The sequence below is a fragment of the Plectropomus leopardus genome, chromosome 1 (genome assembly GCF_008729295.1).
Source record: "Plectropomus leopardus isolate mb chromosome 1, YSFRI_Pleo_2.0, whole genome shotgun sequence".
In the NCBI taxonomy this organism is placed as follows: domain Eukaryota; kingdom Metazoa; phylum Chordata; class Actinopteri; order Perciformes; family Serranidae; genus Plectropomus; species Plectropomus leopardus.
Window position 1 is genome coordinate 13,145,759 of NC_056463.1, and position 6,000 is coordinate 13,151,758.

A 6,000-nucleotide genomic window follows, 5' to 3' on the forward strand; every position below is an offset into this window, starting at 1 on the left:
TATGAGAACAGGTGGGACATTCTCTTTCCTCCTTTTTAAGGATATGTCTTTCATGGCTGGGCATTGGATGGATCCCTTTGCCTCTGAGACTCATGAAATCTTAAATCTGTATATCTGTTTGTCTTTTCTTCAGGCTAGATATTCTGCACTTTGACTACGAATCAAGGTCAAAATAGATAAATAGATAAATATTTTTTGAGGCACAGGTCAGCATTTTTAACAGTTAAACATGCCTACTTGGTGCCACCTTAATCCTTTAGGGTTAGGAAAAGCAGCATGTAGTCTCTAAAAAAACAACTTTGTATGGCACTATCCCTGCAGATGGGTAGCTACAAAACAACCATGTTTGGAGCCTAAAAAGCTGATTGAATAACGCAGACTGTTATCTACAAAATACCCGTGCTTAAAACTATTGGAAAGTAGTCTGCAGTTTGGCAGCCATCTGACACGCCATTCACCATCCCCTCCACCACCTAATGAGAAATTCAGCTTATACGTCACTTTAGAAATGTTAATATGAAATGTATGAAAAGTGCAAATGTATCTTATTGGTGGTTTGCTGAAACCTGCAATGCAAACTTTTAATTCTGACTGCTGGGCTTCTTTTAATCGGGTAAATAGTAAAAAAGTGACAGAACATAGCTTATTGTAGAGATACAATGACTCCATATCTTAATTCATATTCAGGGGCACTAGTAATCCTCTGGGGTAACCTACACATGTACTTGCTCAAGCTTACAGACAGCAGTCTTTATGAAAGAACTTATACAGTTTCAATTGTAACAATGCTTTTTTCCTTCAACTAAGGTGTTGCTGTGGAAACTTAAATATCATGCACCTCATTATACTTGTACTCACATCCAAATGTGACTTGCCACAATAAACTTCATCATAGATATTAAGTAAAAAGGCTCGGACTTTACACTCCATGCAAACAAGTAATAATATTGACTATAATTTAAAAGTACATAATAAATGCACTGCTGACATAAGCCATATTTTGACATAATTCCAATAGTTTTGGAAATGTATTTAGACATATATAGCAGTTGCATTTGCAGATTTGCATATCACAGACAACATAACTATTTGCCTTGGTGGAGGTCTGCATTCTGTCAGGTTATGTTTAGGTTAAATGACCACTTAATGTATTTTCACCTTTACCATCCCAGAGTGTTCATCATCATTGTTGCTGCTCTATGCTAAGCTATATCTATTTATAGTACCAAGAATAGTTTTAAACAGTTCTTTTAAGGTTACCAGTCAATTAAGCAAACTGCTTTGGACTTTTGCTAAAATTACATAAAAATGAAAGTACACGCTTGCCTCTTCAAACTTTTTTAAAATTGCTTTGAATGGTCTTAGTTTTCAACAAGCTATCATCTATGCTTGTTATGTCATCAATGCTTGTTTTAGCCTTGATGTGATTTTTGATCAAAGCAACGTCTAGTGGACTGCTGCCCTTGGGGCACTCGCAGTGAATTCTGATGTCTAACTTTAATATTAATGTATTAAGTAGCTAAAGTAAAACAGTATGAATTCACAGGGTTACTTTAACAGTACATTTAAATTCATATGTACAGTATAGGCATCTGTTTGTACGAATGTTTATCCATGTATGTGACATGATTTTCTTGAAATCTGGAAAAGAAAACCCACAATTACAAGTGTTGCTTGTGATAAATTTGTATTTAAATATATCATCATTTCTAGTTGTGGGCCACATTGATGCAGTTTTACTTCTACGTTAAATGTTGAATAATAATCCGTGATCAATTCAAAGGACTTAAAAATGTTTTAAATGAAAAGAGGCTCAAACCTTTGGATGTTTACTTCAGAGTCCTGTCTATTAGCAGAGCTGTATTACCTTGTTTACCTCAGCGCTCAGTAGTGCACTTTCAGATTTCTTTAACGTGCCAAGAAAAAACTTTTATTAAGCTATAATTAGCTCCATTCCTCCGGACTACCTTCTGTAACATGAGACCACTGACACTCTTCTTACACAACCTCAAAAGAAGTGATAATGGACTACTGTTCTTTGACCAGAAAAAGGCAATTGGAACAGCAGCCTGAGAAAAAAGAAATAAAAAAGTAACTTGATTAGGGGAAAAAGGAATCAGTAAGACGGAAGAAAGTCTAAGCTCTTTAACTGGCGCTCCTTTGCATATAAATGAGAGATTAGGCAGAAACTATATCTTACTGCCCGTTAGAATACATATGCCTAATTACAATATATTCATAAAGTGAGAGTGTAATTTCCACAAAGGAGATTACAAACGAAGCACAAGGTCAGGAAAAGCCCTTTCTGTTCTCCGCATACCATTAGGATGATGATGATGCTGATGCTGCACAGAAAATGACTCATGCTCATTGGTTCTCTTCAGAGATTATGTTTTTTTCAGACTTGGTATAAAGATAGGATAAGAGGAAGAGGACTAAGTATTAATGAGTTATACCTTAATAACGTTAATGAAAACATGCAAAGAAGGGACATAGTTCATTTGTGCTCTGTAAACCCAATTCTGTTTGAGCAGCAGCTGATGACCAACCTTGACTTATCTGAATTATAATGATCTCTTTGCTTAGGAAAATCAACAGTTCTGGTAGTTTTGATTTTCCCATCCCTTTAAGACTTATTCCTACCAATAATTGAAAGCTGAAATGCTATCAAACCTGTTCTCATTTCAGCTTATTCCTTTTGCAGTTGTTTGCATTAAATAGGCAAACTCTTAGATTAAAAGTCCTTTTGGAATCAAGCCAGTGGCTGCAGATGTTCAGACAACTTGTCTCTGGTGCATGTAGGAGATTTACAGTAGAATGCAATGGCTCTGAAGTGTGGGTTGTGACCTGCCAGTGAGTTTTGGGACACTTTGAACGGGGCACCAAGCAGTCACCAGTAAAATCACTGTCAACGATAGACCATGTGTCAGTAAAAGTTTCCTTGCAGTTCCCCCTGCCGCCTTTAAATGTAAGGGTTGTTTCTAAAGGAAGATTTGTCATAATTCTTCAAGCGCTATATTCTACACTAAAACAGATTTGCTCTGTCAAAGTCTCTGTGAAAGGTGCTTCACAGCTGCACCACAGCAGAAGCAGTCATACAGTTTTAAAGAATAAATTCTTTGACAAAAGTGGGAAGAGGCTTGTATGGATACATTTTTTATGGAGAAATGGTATTGGCACTGCAACAATATTGCAAACAATGTTGCTCATCATTATTTTAACCAAGGGTCACAAGAGTAAAGCATTAATATATAATTGCCCCATGCAGATGTCTTACTGTTCATAGACAAAAATCAATAGCTTGAATTGCATAGGTCGGCGAGATGTATAAATAAGAGAAACTCATTGTCTGTTTGTATTCAAGTTGGTGATATTTCAAGTTTTTATCGTGATCTCTGAGGAAATAACTTGGTTTCCAGATCTCTTTCTGTATATCTGAACAAGTGTGTGTGCATGCATATGTGTTTCAGAGAGATGATAAGTGATGGATAGAAATGTGTGCTATATAAGCTTTACATACAAAGTGGGAATTTTTCCACATATCCCAATTGTTTAGATTGTAATGACAGCTTCTGAACATCGTCTTTGTATACAAGAGATGTTATTGGGACAAAATCAAAATCAGAAAACATGGGTAAAGTGTAATATGTGAAGTTGCAGGGTACAGGTCAACAAAGAGGAAAATAAGCACATGCAGGATAATTGTAATGAAAACTTTTATGTGTGAGTGTGGTATCTGTGATAAACTCTATTGAGTGAGAAAACCATGTCACTTTTCCTTGTCTGTAGTACTGTTTTGCAATTTATGGCCATGAGACATGAATCAATACCTTATAAAAATCAAATTTCTTCCTTTCATCTGAAAAAGGACGACATGTCTGCTCATTCATTTAGCTCGCTGACACATTAATGGATATTTTCTTTACCATGACCGTACACATCTATGTTGTTACAGTATAAAGTTAAGTGCCAGTCAAACTGTGTCCAAGACTAGAATTGCATAAATGAAATGGAAGGTGCACATTCAGACATTCTCGTGACAGTAAATGCATATTTTTACAGAAATCAATCCCATGATTCAATGCTGTGGCTTCCTATTGCATCTTAATTTATCAATCTTCTCCAAATCAAATGTCACTGAGAAAGTCACTGAAAATTCCTTGTCCAATTATTAGCATGTGAATGACTAAAAGCTCTTATTTCTGGTAATGCTCGGCCGCAGTCTTTTCATTAGAATTTAAATGGAAATCGCTTATCTCCGTCCTGTCTTTCAGGTGTTCAAAAGACCTTGCGTTAAGTAAAATAATCCCCAAAGCCTGCACAATTACAGCTAATTCCATTTTAATTCAGTCAAAAGGTGACGAGACAGGGAGCATTTCAAATGTCGCTAGGTGGTTAAAAAAAATGAAATTTTCGTTTCAATTATGGGGAGTCTGAAGAGGAAATCTTGATTAAAGCTCTATAGCTTATAAATAACTATCTGTGTACTACCAGAGTACTCACATGAATAAAATTACGAATTCTTAAATTCAGTAGTGCTGCTTTAACAAACGATTTGGTTGCTGTCTGTGTTGTATGCATTTTAAATATTATGGGATTTCTTAACAACACGCTTTATTTTAACTCATGGGTCATTTGCTTTTAAAGCTAGTTTGATAATATCTCCACCTCTCTTCATGACCATGCCAAATTCAAAGGACATAATTTGACAACAGTATGTTGATGCTGCTGAATAAAAGCAAAAGATAGATAAATATAATATAATATAAACATAAATATAAACATAAATAGCAAGCATTCCTTTAAAGCTTTTCACTGCAAGCTTAATGAAATATTCTCTGCAAAATTGATACAAGTTTGATTAATTTTGTCATTGACAATTTTCAAAGATTCTTCTTCCTGGCTTATTACAGTTCATCCAGGATCTTGAGAGATCCTGGACACAAGTAAATAATTTTCTTCACGTCTTCACATAAACTTCCATTCTCTATTCAGATGACTCAAATTATGATTCAAATGACACCAAGAGAAATGTTTATAATTGAACAACTGTTACTCGTGTTGTCTTAACTTTGTAAGAAATCTAATATTTATCTGATTTAAGGGTTTATTTTAATATTTGGCTGGGGATACCACATTAAATAAATCTTCTCAGCCTTTTAATTTTATCGGCTAGTTGCTCTCCATTTCCATTTTTTTCTTAAGTTGGAGTGTCCTGAACTGTCTTAGACAAATGTCATTTTAACTATTTAATCAAGTCTAAAGATATTAATTCATGGAAATGAATAACATTTATGTGTGTGTGGTTAGAATTAATCTGTTGTAAACAAATGGAAATGTGTGGAAATAATTGGAAAGTTTATTAAGGTTGCCTATGTGCAACAGGACGATTTGTTGTCATCAGTAGCCGCCTGAGTATAGTTTGCAAATGTATGCTTTCAATAAGGACTTCAAATGTGACACACTTCCCCCTCTTTTTTGATTGACATAATCAGTAATATGATACTGAAACATATTAGTAATATATGTGTGATGTGCCCAAAATACATGCACAAGGACTATGTAGAGATCTTGCATCTCAATTCATGTATTTGGCGTAGCATTGTTAATGTAAATTTTGTTTTGGGTCTGTGGTTTAGAGATGCAGGTTAATTTTAGAATTGTGATTGTAGTAGTCAAACTTTTAGATGCAGCATAGAGACAGATCTGATGAAAACTCCAACGTAGGGCTTCATGTTCATGTGTTTTGGAATTGGTGTTGAGTAATCGAGATCGATCTTGGTCTCAAGACCAATTTTTGAAGGTCACGTCTCAGATCCAGTCGCATTTTACTCAGTCTTGTCTTGTCCTTAGATGACTTTGGATGTCATTTCAAGACCACAACTGTAGGGGTATCACTATATTGCCTGACCAAAAAAGAAATGTTCAATACTCATGTTGAAATCTGCTCCCTAGTGTTTGTATTTGTTTTCTCACACAAAACAAAAGAAATTTCCCACA